At 37.1% G+C, this 18,255-nt stretch overlaps 1 pseudogene; it reads left to right on the forward strand.

Moving 5' to 3' along the window:
• The first annotated feature begins 5,880 nt into the window (after positions 1 to 5,880).
• On the forward strand, positions 5,881 to 17,552 carry LOC129485361 (putative tripartite motif-containing protein 64B; annotated as a pseudogene).
• The last annotated feature ends 703 nt before the right edge of the window (positions 17,553 to 18,255 follow it).

Below are 18,255 nucleotides of genomic sequence, written 5' to 3' on the forward strand. Positions count from 1 at the left end.
CCTAATAGGTTTAGCTTTAAAAATTAGAATATTGTTAGTTATCACTTGGTAAATATTTATAATTTGTCAGGCATCTTACTAAATATTACTAGATTATTTTAATTTAATATTAATATTATTTCTGTGAGCAGATTACTAGGAGACCTAAGGTGAAGAAAGTCTTGCCTATATTTGTATACCTGGGTTTATCAGTTAGTTATTATCGATGTAAATAAAAATCACTATCTTTTTTCCCATTGGCACATGCAGCTTTTTATGTGCTTTCGTAAGCTTTAGCAGAATAGTATTTTATAAGATTTAAAAATGTGGTAGCTATGTATTTTATTGTTTTTAATTTGCATATTATAGGAATTTAAAATACACATTTCATACTTGAAGAACACTGATTTGAATTGCACAGGTCTACTTAAGCACAATGCTTTTAAAAAATACGGTCAGCCCTTTCGATCTGTAGATTTCACATCAGCAAGAAAAGATAGGTAGAAAATCCAGAGTTATTCACTGTAATCCCAAGTACTTAGGAAGCTGAGAAAGGAGAATTGCTTAAGCCCAGGAGTTTGAGGATGTGGTGAGGTATGATCAAGCCACTGCACTCCACCCTGGCAAAAGAGCAAAATTCCATGTCTTAATAAAACATAATAAAATACAGTATTGAAGGAAAGAACCCCACGTATGTAGAGGGCCAACTCTTTATTTTTAAAGATGGTAAACTTTATTTTGCCAAATTATTTTTTTCAAATTTATCTTTTCAAATATTAGTATTGCATACAGAAAATGATTTTGTTAAAAATATCACAAAGTAGGAAGGACATAAATCCAGAAGAAAAGGCTTTTATTTGAGTCAATTTATTTCTATGGAACAAACCTCAACAATTATTTTTCCTTTAGCTTTGATATGTTAGAACTTTTTTTCACAGAATGATACTCATTACATGAGCTTGAATCTGAGAACCTCAGATGCGGCCAATAAAGAACTAATGACAAATGTGTAAAGTAAGAAAATTATGAATGTTTTTCTAAAAAACAAGACAAAATAAAGCAAAACTATTACGTTCCATTGGGACTCTTAGCCATGTTTTTCAGAAATATTTTCTTTTATTTTATTGCCTACTTCATTGTCTTAACAATATGAAGACCAGGATGTCAAAGGGCATTAGGCATGTGGTGAGAGTTATATTATGGCCAGTTAACCCAAGGGAGGTCAGATGTGGCTTCACATTCCACATCAGCAGCTACCTTTCCTCACTGAGGCAGAGCAAGCTAATCCAGAAAGTCTTTTCAGACTCTGAGAATGCTGGACTTACATTATTCGGAAAATCACTTGAAAAGATGAAATATTAAATAATTTACACTAAAATCTGGATTATTATTCTGACAAATCGATTTGTTTTGTTTAGTGTTTTTTTCACGTTCAGCTTGTTAATTCCACAGAAGAGGGGGGCCTACTTTTCATGTATACGTGTCTTTTCTGCAGGACTTGAGTATGCACAAATTTTGATCTCTGTCAGTGTCCTGGAACCAATCCCCAGAGCTGACTGATTAAGTTCAGTTTTGTTCTGAAATTTTTATTTTGTCTATAGGAATGCATTTTCATGAAGTTATAACTATGTTCATTTTATTTCTCATTCCAATATTATTGAGAATTATGAATAATCAACCAATGTTTCTGTAATGAGCATTTATTGATCCTTAGGGTTACCAGATAGACGTTTTTATAGGTAGGAAAAGAAAAAATGATTCCCTGTTATAATATCACTTTTTCTCTTTTTTTGTACTGTGGAAAAATATCATAGATGATTTCTTGCAAGCCAATAGAAAATTTCAATATATATGTAGTAATGATAAATATAATATTCTCTCATACAATGTAATATAATTTTTGCATATCTTTATTTTCAGTATCTTTTTGTTTGTTATTTTAAAATAATGTTTATTTTAGAAACTGTAAAGATCAAGAAAGCCACAGCAGAAAGTAAATATCTGCCTAATTCCATCAGAAAAATATGAAATCATGGTTATATTCTTGTTTGTATAATTCTAGCCCTTTTCCTATTTTAAATATATTTTTGTGTACATATACGCAAAACCCAGTAAATCTCTCTATATTTAAGGTATATAATCAACACATCTATATTTGTTGTTTTTCATATTTTTGACACAGATGTTTTTCTTCCTAAATCTTGACTATTGTAATTTTTTTCAGCCAAACCTTGACTATCCCCAGGTTGATCTTATATGTATTGAAAGGTGTTAGGTCATTGGACAGACAAAAAGGGCTCCATCTTTCTGTCCAGGGATTATCAAAGTGTCTGGCTTGGGAGTAAGAGCATGTTTTCAACAGTTCGATTGGTTGGCCAGTGGCAGCATATTTTTAACTTACCCATCGCCACAGCTTATTTTGTTGTTGTTCTTAAGAGACAGGTTCTCACACGGTCTCCCAAGCTGGAGTTCAGTGTGCAATCTCAGCTCACTGCAGCCTCAAACTCCTGGGCTTGATCAATCTTTCCACCGCAGCCTCCAAAATCGCTAGGACTACAGTCACGTGCCACAGTACCCAACTAATATTTGTACTTTCATTTGTCGAGACAGGGTGTCCGTGTGTTGCCCAGGATGGTCTCAAACTCCTGGCCTCAAGCAATTCTCCCATTTAAGCCTCCCAAATTTATGGAATTACAGTAATGAGCCACTGCTCCTGGCCTTATTTATCTCTTCAGAGTTTGTCCTTCCTTTCTAGGTCTATGACATGAAAATATCTTTGCCCGTTCCATAAAACATTCTTCTGTCGTGGTCATACGAAACATTACAAAATTGTTTTTGATGTTTCTTCATGTTTTATGTTAAGTATGCTAACATGGTAGTGTGGCTTTTTTAAAAAGGACAAAAAAACACAATAGATGGTTGACTAATCACAAACAGGACTTTAAGGATCACAGTTGTGCTATCATTCATTATGATATATTAAAAAATCAGCACTTACTTGTAATGTGCCTTGAGACAAAGCATTTAGCAACTTGATTTCTCAGATCTCAGTTTCCTCCTCTGGGAAACACTAATATCAACTGTGTGTAGTTTATCTTGAAGAATTAGAAAAATTGTAAGTAAATACTTTATTACCCAGCACTATTGCTGTGGTTATTTTATCGTTGTTACTGTTGTGGCATTGAACCACTTACCACTTTAGGTTATTTGTTCAAAGTCAAATATTATTAATTAACACATATTTCATAAACCAGTCTTTTCCATTCTATTTATTTATTTATTTTTTTAAAGGATGGAGCCTTGCTTTGTAGCCCAGCCTGGATTGCAGTGGCATGGCATGATCTCAGCTCACTGTGACCTCTGCCTGCCCGGTTCAAGCAATTCTCCGGCCTCAGACTCCTGAGTACCTGGGACAACAGACACGTGCCACCATGCCTGGCTCATTTTTTGTATTTTTAGTAGAAATGGGGTTTCACCATGCTTTCCAGGCTAGTCTCGAACTCCTAACCTCGTGATCCGCCAACCTCGGCCTCCCAAAATGCTGGGGTTACAGGCTTGAGACACTGCGCCTGACCATAATAGTCTTTAGAGTTGATTTAATGTGGAAGTTTAGTTGACAAGTGGCTGTTTCAAATTGTTAAATTAGAAATATTCAGTGTTAGAATTGTAGAGTGCCCTTATGTTTCTCTTCCATATCATTTGGGCAACTAGTAAACAGTATACTGTTTTATCAACAGGTATGTCATCTATGCTCCAAGCAGCCACAGCAAGTATTCAGGGGAGTCATTTCCAGGAGTTTCTAATGTTCTGTTTGATATTGAAAGGAAAGTGGACCCATGCAAGGCTAAGGGAGGAGTGAAGAGAAAGCTTTGTTGCAGCCTTCACTGGGCAGGCAGCTTCAGAGGCTTCGAAACAAGTAGCCTAAGAGGATTCCTTAGAGAACCCATATTGAATTTGTGTGGTATGTCACTCAGAAAGAATCATGATGGGTATATTGATGTATTTTAAAATTAGTATTTTAGAAATAAAGATGGATAGAATATATAGTTATGTCAGTGTTCATATATTTGTCTGTGTATATATTTTTTCTTTTATTTTCTCGTGGATTAAAAATAAAAAAATCAAAATTTATAATTATACAAGATTATTCTGAAGTAGAAGAATCAAAGTCAGTATTAAATCCAAGGGGAATGGACAAATATCGTAAAACTCTCATCTGGTATTTTCGAGGAATCAAGTCTAATGTATCCATGTCGCTTCACACATGGGAAAACATCAGTTTGTCATAGAGCACACTGCGGAATATGCGCAACTGCTCCAAGCCAGAGGCCTCACGCTCTGCCTGGCCTCCCATGGCTGAAAGGATCACTATCTCAGCGCACTAGTTGGGACACTGATTAAATTACACTTTTAGTATATGTAATCACTCTATAGCATAAGAAATCACTATTTTGTATTAAAATATTTTATTTACGTAAAAGACTATAATACAACACACAAGTATAGAGAAAAATAGTAATGAACATTTGTGAACCTACTAGCCATGTTAAGAAAATAACATTTCCAATATGTTTGGGTTCCCCGTGCACTAATGACAGTTGTGCTTTTTCACTGTCTTGAATTTTGTGTTTATCTTTATTTCCTCTGTTATTCTTTATAATTTTATCACACATGGCTATATTATTTACATGTTTTATGGTTTGGCTTTAGGTAGTTTTAAACTTTTTAAAATAAAATCATACCATGTATAGTTCTGTGGTACTTGATTTTTTTCCACTGGTCTTTAAGTGTTCAGATACATAGATAAGTAAGTAGATTGATAGATAGATAGATAGATAGATAGATAGATAGATAGATAGATGATAGATAGATAGATACATAGACACATAGATACATAGATAGATACATAGATAGATACAGGCGCATAACGTTTATTCAAATGAAAGGAAGATTCAGGGTCTGTCAAGACAGAGAAAACATATAATAATGTGAATAGGGAAAGTTAATATAAAGAATGATTAATTATAACAGCATTTGAGCAAGGAAATACTGTGTAGTAGAACGTAAGAAGTCTAAATAATACGTGATGAGCACATATAAGGAATTGCCATTGTTTCCAGGGTGAAGTTGGAGTAGCCAATGAAGAGTCCCCTCACCCCTTGGCCTCACTGAATGTTAAGAAGTCGCTGTGCTGTTGCGCTTGAACAACTTGCTTTAAATCCACACTTCAGAGCTCCCCAGAAACTTGCCTTCTGGGCCACTTGTAATGCTGTTTACAAAGAAATGTCATGCCAGACAGGCTCCACCTCAGATTTGGCAAAGGGCAGTATCAGGAGAAGCTCGTGGCTGCTCAGTTCTCCTCGCCACCATGAACTTCAGGAAGTGGATGCTATAGCAACTGCCTGAACTACACAATCTGGGCATTGGTGTATCCCTGTATGCCCTCCGGGCCAGAAACTGGAGGTGTCATTTCCAAAGCAGATTGGAAGCGCATTTTTGGAATTTCTCTCCAATGCTTTCTACTCACACAGATTGACATCTTAACACGTGGCAAAGAAAAAAATATTTAAAGAGTCCAGATCTATTTATGTAAACAATCAAGAGTGAGTTTGTAGTGGAAACCCAAAGTTGGATAAATGGTGCACAATGATATATATTTGTTCATTTTCTGCTGTTGTACATTTGGAGTGATTTTTGTATTTTGATTTTGTGAACATGTCTCCTAATGTAAATAGCCAATAGATTCTCTTTCCAGACAGTATCTTCCGATAACTGGAATGTCTGGGTTATAAAATTGGTAGATCTGCAATTCTATTGGGCAATGCCACAGCGCTTCAAAGTAATTTTATTTATTTATATTTCCACTGACAATGTAATCATGTTATACAAAATAATAGAAGTATGGATGATTGTGGCAAGTTAAAGAAATACAAGGAACTCACCCTTACTAGAATCCAAGGCATTTGTGGGAAGAACAATTCATACACTGAGCACCAAATACATCAAGTACGTTTTGGAAGACATCAAGAGGAGTGTAACTACTTTCTTCTAGTTTATCAAAATCCCATAATAAGGTTAAGCAGGTAGGAATATAGGCACATTTCCATTTCAGAAAGCATTCTGGCCTAGAGAGAATAGAAGGATATCAACACAGGAAGAGAACAGAACTAATATTTTGTGTGTGTGTGTGTGAGACAGGGTCTCACTCTGTCACCCAGGCTACAGTTAGTGGCACAATCCCTGCTCAATGCAACCTCAGCCTCCTGGGCTCAGGCAATTGTCCAGCCTAAGACTTAGCTGAGGTTACAGGCATGCACCCTCATGCCTGTCTAGTTTTTGTATTTTTTGTGGAGATGGAGTTTCACCATGTTGCCTAGCCTGGTCTTGAACTTCCTAGCTTGACCGGTCAAGCCACCTCGGCCTCCCAAAATGCTGGGATTACAGGCATGAGCCACCATGCCAGGCCCCACAATCTTTTCTCATGACAACTGCTGTCACTTAGACTTTACTATCAGAAAAGATAAGACTAACCTCATCCTTTGGGTTTCAGCTTAGGTGTCATTTCTTTTAGGAAGACTTTTAGGATGACTGTCTCTTCCTTTGTATCAACTACTAGACCATGAGCTCCTTAAGGACTTAGTCTTGGTTTTTTTTACACTTTTTTTTAAATTTTACTTTAATTTTTGGGATACATGTGCAGAACGTGCAGGTTTGTTACAATTTTGGCTCCAATCTCTACCAGTAAGGAGAGTCCATAGCAGACATTTATTTTGTGAGTAATCAGAGTAGCGCACATAAGAGACCCTCTGAGACATTCTGTGCTTTGAAAAGAAGAGCTGCACTGCACACTAGGTTTTCCACAATGCCTTTGTTATGGGGTTTGGCCGAGCATGCCCACAGGGTTTTTGTGATGTCATTGATAGAGGGTTGGACAGTATGGTAGATGTAGGACAGTGTGCATATTATTATTCAAAAAAGTGGACCAAAGCCTGCACAATACTTGAAGGCTTTGTCAACTTTCAATCAATTCTGCCAGCATGCAAGAAGCGTCCCCCCAAAATATTGTATGTAATTTGGTGGCTTAGGAAGATACTTTGGCAACATATTTAATGTCACTGAAAGGAAAACAGTGTTCAGAGACAGACTGCCTGGTTTCAAACCCTAGTTCTCCTACTTAATTAGACTATGCCTATGGACAAATTATTAAGGTTTCCTGTTCTTACGTTTCTTAATCTTTAAATGAGTATAAAATATTATTTATCTTATGGGGTTGCTGTAACAATTAAGTAAGCTAGAACATGTGAAGCACTTAGAACAGTTTTTAGCACAGAATTGGTGATCAATAAATGTCTGATATTTTCACTTAAATGACAGAGTATTTTTTAGTTACGTAAGGAAATACTGCCTTTTCTCTCTTACCTACCCTGCATGATAACATATTTGTAGTAAAATAGATAACTTTTTCAGCTTCTAGCACTAAAATTTGCAACTATTTTTTATTCTTTCATATGCATCTCATAAGTTGCTTATTGTTTATTTCTGTCTAATACAGTGCAGTCTACAAAATGGAGAATCAAATTTTTACTGAGAAGTGAGAATACCAGAAAGTCTTTCTTCTCTACACTTAGGTAGATAATATGCAACATTTTAAGAAGTGTTTGAATCTGTTTTCAAAGAACAACATTTGTGGAAATGTCTGCATATATATATATATCTATGATTACCTTTTCTTAACTTTATTGGATATATTTTTTGAAGCATAATGCTGATCAAATGACACTTCAGAAAACATACTAATTTGCAGTGCCATGGACTGATTAAAAAGACAGCCACTTCATCTTTTTCTGGGATATGCTGGCTTTTATGAATTTTATAATTTTTTAAATGTCTCTTAATATATAAATGGCGACTTTTATATAGATTTCTACTTTTTCAACTTCTAGCAAGGTTTGTTAATTTTAAGTTTACAGAAATGACCTAAATCCCCAAACATTAGATAATTTATGAATATAACTATGTATAAACATTGGTGATTTATTAAATCATGGTAAAAGACAACAAAATCTGTTAGTATGGCAACTGTGTTACAAATAACTTTCATGCACTATTAAAGATAATTATGGACATAATTATTGTGTAAATAACAGCCAGGTGCCATGGCTCATGCCTGTAATCCCAGCACTTTGGGAGCCCGAGATGGGCGGATCACCTGAGGTCAGAATTTCGAGACCAGCCTGGCCAACTTGGTGAAACCTTATCTCTACTAAAAATACCAAAATTAGCCACTCACGGTGGCAGACACCTGTAATCCCAGCTACTCGGGAGACTAAGGCAGGGAAATCACTTGAACCTGGGAGGCAGAGTTTGCAGTAAGCAGAGATGGTGCCATTGCACTCCAGCCTGGTTGACAGAGGGAGACAGCATGTCAAAAAAAAAAGTAATAATAATTATTATTGTGTAAATTAATTATTATATAATTTTAAAAATATGAATACATAACATTGTTATAGATAGTTATGTACATATATATGTAAATTTTCAGTTTTACAATTATTCAAAAAGATGGATAAATAAAAAACAGACTTTATTTTCATACAAATCCATCATTAGGAAACAGTCATAAAATAGTAAAAAAAAGAAAAACAGCTAATTATATCAACCATTATATGTACAATTTTGTGAAACACAATTAAGTTCCTTGTTATACTTTTTTAAACAAGAGAGTTACACAGCACAGATGTGTTGGTAATCCCAGTTAATGTTTTATCTTTGAACATATTCAGATAAATAACTGCTAGGCACTTAAGCAATTATAATTTTAAAACGGAGTGAGAAACAAAATTTTAAAGTTGGCATGTGGCCCGGTGCAGTGGCTCACGCTTGTAATCCCAGCACTTTGGGAGGCCAAGGTGGGCAGATTACCTGAGATCAGGAGTTTGAGACCAGCCTGAGCGACATGGTGAAACCCCATCTCTACTAAAACTACAAAAATTAGTTGGGCGTAGTGGTGGGCGACTGTAATCCCAGCCACTTGGGAAGGTGAGGCAGGAGAATCGCTTGAACTCGAGAGGCAGAGGTTGCAGTGAGCTGAGACCAAGCCATTGCACTCCAGCCTTGGCAACAGAGCAAGATACCATCTCAAACAAACAAAAACAAAAACAAAACAAAACAAAACTTAGCATGTGATAATATTTGGTGAAATAATTGTTGTACTTAAAATACTTCTTTGAGTACCCTGTGTTAAGTCAACTTTCTTGCATCTCATTCCAAACTTCTCTGTTGAGCTTTGAGCACCCAAGTGTGGTTTTCAATACTTTATAAACCTAATCCGCCAATTTACCGGTTTCTATGCAATCTAATCCACCTCAGGAAGTGGGTGTGGTCTTTCGTGGGTCCATACACTTTAAAAGGTTGCTTGTCAAGAGACTTCTCTCTCCTTCAGTGAGGACCCAGTGGATTTGTGGCTGGGCTTTGGAGCACCAGGAGTTACTTCTAATCTGGATGTCTACAGAGCTTCTAGACTGAGACCATCCATAGTAGCCTTGTGAGTATAAAATGTGCAGCAAAACCATCATGCTCACTTTTACTCTTAAAAATACTTTAAATTTACCTGGCAGCATGCTTGGGTGTTTTCTAAGCAAACAAATAACCGTCTTAGTGATTTTATAGAAAATCAATATAAAGTATCTTCAGTTTGTAAGATATGGTTTGTGTTCCCTTGCTATTTGATTCTTTTTATGTGACTGTTTTCTGTATTGTTAGATTTTTCCTAAGTGTGAAAAGATATATTTCCATAGTTTCATGCAATGATAGAACCCATAAAATACCTAAAATGTTCACTAGAATGTGGGCATGTAGTAGTGGTTATAATGTACGCCAAAGTGAATGTTAAAAATGTTGAATTACTTTGAAAATTCTTGTTGCAAAGATCTTATTTGCTGTCTCTTCAAAATTTGCAGTTTGCAGATTAGATTTGAAAGCTGTTGAAAATAGATTTAATCGGCCGGGCATGATGGCTCATGTTTGCAGCCTAGCACTTTGAGAAGCCAAGGCAGGCATATCGCTTGAGGTCTAGAGTTAGACACCAGCCTGGCCAACATGGTGAAACCCGGTCTCCACTAAAATTACAAAAAAATTATCCTGGCATGGTAGTGGGCGCCTGTAATACCAGCTACTTGGGAGGCTGCAGCAGGAGAATTGCTTGAACCTGGGAGGTGGAGGTTGCAGTAAGCTGAGATCGTGCCACTGCCCTCCAGCCTGGGTGACTGAGTGAGACTGCATCTCAACAACAAAAAAAAGAAAGAAAGAAAGAAAATAGATCAATAGATCTAACCAAGTGGCAAGGGCTCCCAAGAAGCTGCAACTTCCAAGTCACTAAGGGGAAAGGTGAACTGGCGGCCACGCTTCCATTAACTGCATTTCTGGATTTTCTAGTGTAGAGTGGAAAACCCAATACATATCTAATTTTTTTTGTTATTTTAGAAGATAATTAATTGTTGATTAATCTTGTTAATTATTATAGGTGAAACATTGGCTATTTCAGAATGTGAAAGTGTTCTCTCTAATCATCTGAATTGACTATGGGAAAAAACTTTCCTAATTAAAAATAATAGATATTATTTACATTTAATGTATTGAAAGGAAGAGTTTTGATATTAAAGTTAAAACGACAAATTTAATGATTGATAATTTTAGGAGTTGACAGTCCACTCACTCTGATTAATCAATCTTAGATAAAAGCTACTTTATTTATAATTGTCTGAGCAAACTTCATAAGTGAGTTTGGAGGCAGGGAGTATAGAATAATACCATAGATACTTAGTGTCTTTCATATATTATCATCATGGAATCAGTGAGAGAGATAGCATGACAGAGACAGGATGACATTCAGAATGTGCCTCTTCGTTAATCATCTTATATAAGTGACTCAGAAATCATCCCTGCTTTTACCCTCTGCCCAGGCTTTAAGCTTGTCTAAGTAACTGGGAATGATTGAGAGCACAGCTTGTTTAACAAAAATGCCATGAGTACTGTTGTCTCATTTTCTCATTTGCATCACGGTTGTTCATATCCATAATTTCATACCAGTGAATTCAACTAATCTCAGATAAAAAATATTTAGAGGGAGAATAAAGCAGCTGTACTGAACATGTACTTTTTTTTTTTTGAGACAGAGTCTCACTCTATTACCCATGCTGGAGTGCAGTGGTGTGATCTCGGCTCACTGAAACCTCCGCCTCCTGGTTTCAAGCTATTCTCCTGCCTCAGCCTCCCTAATAGCTGGGACTACAGGCATGTGCCACCAAGCCCTGCTAATTTTTTGTATTTTTAATAGAAACGGGGTTTCACCGTGTTAGCCAGGATGGTCTCGATCTCCTGACCTTGTGATCCGCCCGCCTCGGCCTCCCAAAGTGCTGGGATTACAGGCATGAGTGACCACGCCCTGCCAAACATGTACATATTTTTAATCTTCTTGCTGTTCCTAAACAGTATGACATTACAAGTATTTATATAGCATTCACATTGTGTTAGGCATTCAAAGTAATCTAGACATAAAGTATTCAGGAGGATAGATTTAGGTTACATACAAATCCCACACCATTTACTAATAAGAGACTTGAACATCTTAGGATCTTGGTATCTCAGGGAGTCTTGGACTGAATGTTCGATGACTATTGAGGGAAAATTTTATAAATCCAGCATGTTTGCGTTTACTATTTCTCAGTTTGTACTGGAACCAACTTATTAGACATATTGGACAGAGCTCAAGTAGACAAGGAAAATTGTCCACCAGCCTTTTTTTCCTTTTCATCGGGGCAAATAAAAATAAGAGAAAGAAATTCTCACTTTTTTTTTTTAATTTTCAGAAACACGGATTCAGATGCCCTGCGAGTCTTCCAGAATGAGCTCATTTGCTGCATTTGCCTGAAATACCTCATAGACCCGGTCACCATTGACTGTGGGCACAGCTTTTGCAGGCCCTGCCTCTGCCTCTGCTCAGAAGAAGGCAGAGCATCAATTCACTGCCCTTTGTGCAGACAAATCTCAGAGAAGCCCAACTTCAACACCAGTGTGGCACTCAAAAAGCTGGCTTCCCTAGCCAGACAGACCAGACCTCAGAACATCAACAGCTCACACAATATCGGTGTGCTCCATGAGGAGACTAAGGAGCTCTCCTGTGAGGCTGACAAGAGATTGCTCTGTGGGCCCTGCGCTGAGTCACCAGAGCACATGGCTCACAGCCACAGCCCAATAGGATGGGCTGCTGAGGAATGCAGGGTACGTGATGCCTCTAAGGCAGTGTGAATTATGTAGAGTCCCAAATAAGAATGATGAGGGCCTATGATAATGACGGTGATGAGAATGCAGATGGTGGAGGGGGTGATTATTCCATGTCAATCATGACACATAAAGGTGTCCTTTCAATGTTGCTGACTAATTTGGCACTCTAATCATAGCTGTGTTGAGACTTCACTAAAGGAGGTTTCCTTGGAAACGTTGTTCAAACATATAGAATGGAGCTGTGGAGCAGGTGGCCAGCACCAAGAACACTGTTCAAAGTCAGGTTATATAAAAGCCGGTTTCTCAGAAAATTGATGACATTATCTGAAGGGTCCCTTAAAACTCTCTATTATGTTTCTATCACCTTTCACATCAAAGTATTAGAACCAAATGTGTTTAATTTGGAAAAATCTGACCACTCCACTCTAACTTAATTTATGTTTCTTTCAATGACAGCCTTTTTTTTATTGATAAGGGGATGAAATCTACTATACTGTCTTCATTATTGCTAAGCTTCTTGCTTCTTTTGCAGGAGAAACTTATAAAGGAAACGGACTATTTATGGAAAATCAATCAAGAGACACGAAACAATCTAAATCAGGAAACTAGCAAATTTCATTCGTTAGAGGTAAGAATGAAAATGTTTTCTTTATTTTTATGCAAATAAACATGATATTAGCTTATAATTTTTAGCTAAATTCAAACTACCAGTTGAAAGATAGTTATTTCATCCAAGAAAATGTAGTGATTTCAATTGATATAATAGCAGTTGCAAACAGAGAAGCCCACACAAGCTAGCCAAATTAATTCTAGTGTATACATAAACGGCATGATGTCTATTCTAGTTCACATTTGAAGGTTGGTATCAACCTTTTCAGACACTGCAGATGAGACAACATTTCACTAAGTTTGGGTATGAGGAAGGTGAAAGCAATAGAATAGTATATAGAGTAAAAATATGGTAAAAGTAAAAAAAAACTGCATAATACGGTGTATGGTTAAATGTTTTTTAACATGTAGGCGAATCAGACATGGAAAAATCCTAAAAGAGAGATTAATAGAGGAAATAATTGACTCAGTAACAAATGTGAAGAAGCGTCACAGTGACAGAAACCAGGAGTCTTTATAAAGGCTTGATTTAAATAGGGAGAGAGAATAGGAACATTGAAAAAGATGGACAGAAAAAGATAGCAAATATTCAAGACTCCTTGCAGGAGTGAGGCAGAAAGTTTATAAGTTGCTTGATTACACCCAGCATATAATTATTTGAAGTTTTCTATTGAGAGTGAGAACATGTAATCCTTTTAACCAAACGTCTCTGCAGCACTGTGTGTCATTAAGGAAGAGGATAATCAGTATTCAATATCAAAAGATGCATATATTTCTCGAAGAGGAGGAGCAACTGCATCTGCAGGCACTGGAAAGACAAGCAAAAGAGCTTTTCTAACAACTACAAGACAGTCAAGTGAGAATGACCCAACATTTAGAAGGGACGAAAGACATGTACAGAGAGCTGTGGGAGACATGCCGCATGCCTGACGGGGAGCTGCTTTAGGTGAGGAGGGAGGGTCCAAACTCAGAGACAGGAAGCCTTTGCTGGACAGTGCTGCCAGGAGATGCAAATATCACCTGCATATGTCACTGCTCTAAGCTAAGTGACACATGCTGTCTGACTTCCACCATTTCCTTTCTCCATTCACTTATTACTGCATACTTTGGTAATCTTTGGGAAATTTTTGCCATTTTAGCTGATAACATATAACAAAGTTCTCTTCAATATAATTTGGAGTACTATCCACACAGAGAGATCATCCAAAATCATTAGAACTCTAGGCCAGGGGAAGGTTAGTAATAATCCATTTACATGCCCTAGTTCCTCCTCACTCTGATGTCCCAGACAGCAGTGATTTGCTGAAGACATTGAGGGGTTTCCCCTTCCCTGGGCAAGATTTCTCAAAGCTGCTCATCAATGTCCATGTACTCTGTTTCTCATATGGTTCTCTGTTTTCTTTTAATAGTTGTCATGTGTGGTCAGAGCTTTCCTTGGAAATAAGATTAGGAAATGAATGACACTGGAAACCTAGATATCCTTGCTTTACTCCACCATCTCTTGCTGAGCTCCTTTCTTCTTAATGCCCACTGATGAAGCTATTTATTGTTTAGTTGAGGTTCTGTTATTAATCTAGGCTTGAATGATTCCTTAGCAGGAAATAAAAAGATATACATTATTAAAACAGAAAGAAACAAGAGTGTGAGAAAAGATGCAGAAGGAAAAATCTCTCATAATTAATATTATCTTTTATTTTTTTGCAGGATGTGGGAAATGTATCAGCAAGGTGAGTTTACACTAAAAACAATGCTATTTCTGAAAAGTTTGTTCTCTTGTGAATGAAGGGCATGTATACATTTTGAGTATTAACATCGTTGTCAGGGGCTATTTCCAATTTTATTTCAAAAGATGGCCTGAGGTCTTCTTCTCTTGGGTCTGGAAAGTTTTCATCTTAAAATTTGCATGAATTAAAATATACATAAAAACAATTTGTCATTTGGAAGTTTGTTCTCCCAATCCATCCATCCTGACCAGCCATACCCCACAGATCTTAATACAAAATTACTCTGAGGAATCATAGTGGCATCTTCTACTCTAGAGGGGTCAGAGGTTAAAAAAAAAAAAAAGACAGAGGGAGGAGAGAGTTTCCCTAAGGATGGGCTGAGGAGGGATGTTTTGTTCCTAAAAGCATCAATGACCCGGGCCTGCTCCATCACCGTACACCCAGTTATAGGAAAGACCTCAGGAAAATGGTTGCCTCAGGACCCTCAGCAGCAGGGTTCTCAGGCTGGAATTAGACTCCTTTGATTTGCACAAAAGATTAAAGCCTTTTGTCTCAGTGAACATTCTTTGTTACACACTGACTAGCATTAGTGACAACTGCAGCCTGAAGTCCCAAAGGTTTTTGTCTGAGTTTTCTGCTCTCTGAAATATTCCCAAGATTTCTGCCTACCCTCAGGGGGTGTGATGGGCAGATGGAGGCAATGACTTTTAATGACTTTAGAAGTTGTGTAATGTGTGAGGATAACATATCTGGGGAAATTGGGTTTTTATGGAAGTAAAATTTAGAAAAAGTAACATCCTTATGGCCCCTAGAGTGTGGAATAAAATGTACAACCAGTTAACCAAAACGGGCAGAATTCTGAGGAAACATCTTATATGAAAATGTGATATCTTTGTATGACTGTGTGATTAACTCTGGGCCTGGAACTATAGCTGTGGCCATTTGTTTTGCAGGACTGATTTGGCACAGATGCAAAAGCCCCAGCCAGTGAACCCAGAGCTCACTTCATGGCGCATAACTGGAGTCCTAGACATGCTCAACAACTTCAGAGGCAAGAGCCAGCTGCTTGGCCGTCCAGCCTCAAATTATTTCTTTATTGGGTCCCTTGGTTGAGGCTTTTCCCACTTAAGTTTTATTAGTTTTGACATGTAGGTAATACATACTTTTCCTAAACATGTGCATCTTCTCAACCTTCATAGTAATATTACAATGATCAAAACTCAATTTCCGGACTTACAGTTTGATGAAAATGTAAAGAAAGATACATACTTTATCTGCAGAATAAGAGGACAAAGAATATTCAGATCATATAGTTATGAAGACACTGGTTCTCATAGTGGCATCAGTATTTCATGTTTATTCAATTTAATTCAATTTTGAAGGCTTAGATTTGGCATAATGGTTTCTAATTCTTTCTATTCTATGTGCATTTACATGCCTTCTACAAGTAACCTTTATTATTTACAAAATCAGAACATTTTGATCAACAAAGAAAATGACTGAAATATCCATAATCAGAACAATTCTAATGCCATCAGATACATATCAAAACAAGTGAAAAGTGAGGGATCTGTGAACGTGGCTGAACCATGTTAGGCCCATTCTAGAGAGCAGGTCTAAGTAGCAGAGGGCAGGACCCCAGAGTAGATTGAATCAGGAGCTAAACAGATAATGTAAAGCCAGAGTATTCTTTTCAGAAACTTATAAATTTTACATGTGTTAATTTCTACCAAATTTTTTATGTTTGAGACTATAACAGGCATTACTTACATTCCAATAAATTCTCACATCACAGCAAATTGATGTCTACCTGTTGATGATCTTAAACACAAATAATACAAGAAGATTTTGCTATTGAAGACAAAAAAACATTTTAGATATGTCCTGAAACAAACTATGCAGAGACAGACATTAAATCATTACTTCACCCAGTGAGATGGTCACATTTTTTCTCTATTATTTAAGTAATAATACATAATTGTATGTGCTGTAGTGGTGTAATAACATTTCATCTTCATGGATACATGGGGCTGAACTCTCTTGGCTTCCTTTTTTCTGTATTTTCTTGGAAGAAGAGCAAATGAAGTGAATAATTGGGCACAGAGCCTCTGTCCCTCATAGCACTCACTAATATAATATTTTTTCCTTGTCAGTGGATAATGCTCTGAGCACGGAAATGATTCCTTGCTATATAAGCCTTTCTGAGGATGTGAGATATGTGATATTTGGAGATGACCATCTCAGTGCTCCCGTGGATCCCCAGGGAGTGGGGAGCTTTGCTGCATGGGGAGCACAAGCATTCACCTCCCGCAGGCATTTCTGGGAGGTGGATGTGACCCTCTCCTCCAACTGGATTCTGGGAGTCTGTAGAGATTTCAGGGCTGCAGATGCCAATATCGTTATTGATTCTGACGAAAGTTTTTTTTTTTTTTTTTTTTTTTTGAGACGGTGTCTCGCTCTTTCTCCCAGCCCGGAGTGCAGTGGCGCAATCTCGGCTCACTGCAAGCTCCGCCTCCTGAGTTCCCGCCATTCTCCTGGCTTAGCCACCCGAGTAGCTGGAAGTACAGGCGCCCGCCACTGCGCCCGGCTAATTTTTTGTATTTTTAGTAGAGACGTGGTTTCACCGTATTAACCAGGATGGTCTCGATCTCCTGACCTCCTGATCTGTCTACCTCGGCCTCCCAAAGTGCTGGGATTACAGGCGTGAGCCACCGCGCCCGACCAGAAACATTTTTTTTAATTTCCTCAAAAAGGAGGAATCACTGTAGTCTCTCCACCAACTCTCCACCTTTAATTCAGTATGTGCAAAGGCCTCTGGGTCGAGTTGGGGTGTTTCTGGATTATGATAACGGATCTGTGAGTTTTTTTGATGTTTCTAAAGGTTCTCTTTTCTATGGTTTTCCTCCTTCCTCCTTCTCTTCCCCTCTGAGGCCATTCTTTTGCTTTGCTTGTACATGAAAAGTTGGTTTCATGATGATTTATTGTGACCTCCCATATATGAGGCAAATAGTGTCCTAAGACCCTACGTGTGAGAGCCTGTGAGCTCATTGTAACTTCATGGAATGTTATTACTTTATGGTTATAAATGGGATAACCACCTTGAATGTGTACATTTGTTAATTAAGTTATTTTATTTAATAAATTATTGTGGAATCTTTACTAGAACACCAATAATTTTTTTGTACTAGTTTTGTTGAGGTTCATTCACTTACCGTGAAAGTCATGTTCTAATGTATTTAATTCAGAGATTGTTAGTATATCACACTTGTGCAGGCATCAGAGCTCTCTACTGCCTATGCACTTTTATCACTTCCAGAAAAATCCCAATACACATTAACATTTATTCTCCACTCACCCTCCCCCATTCCTTGACAGCACTTAATATATTTTTTATGTTTTTACATTCAGGTAAATAAAATCATACGATGTACATTCTTTTTTTAATCTGATTCCTTTTTCAGAGAGTATGTTTTCAGTTTGTACACACTGTAAATCATTTGTCTTAGTTGTATATTTGAACCAGGCTGGGGTAGAATAATGAAGTGGTGGATATCTTATCTTACAAAGAATAAAAAGAGTGCTTATTTTCTTTTTTTTTTTTTTTGCTTTTTCTTATTTTTTTATTTATTTTTATTTTTTTTAATTATACTTTAGTGTTTTA

This window comes from Symphalangus syndactylus, chromosome 6 (genome assembly GCF_028878055.3).
Source record: "Symphalangus syndactylus isolate Jambi chromosome 6, NHGRI_mSymSyn1-v2.1_pri, whole genome shotgun sequence".
In the NCBI taxonomy this organism is placed as follows: domain Eukaryota; kingdom Metazoa; phylum Chordata; class Mammalia; order Primates; family Hylobatidae; genus Symphalangus; species Symphalangus syndactylus.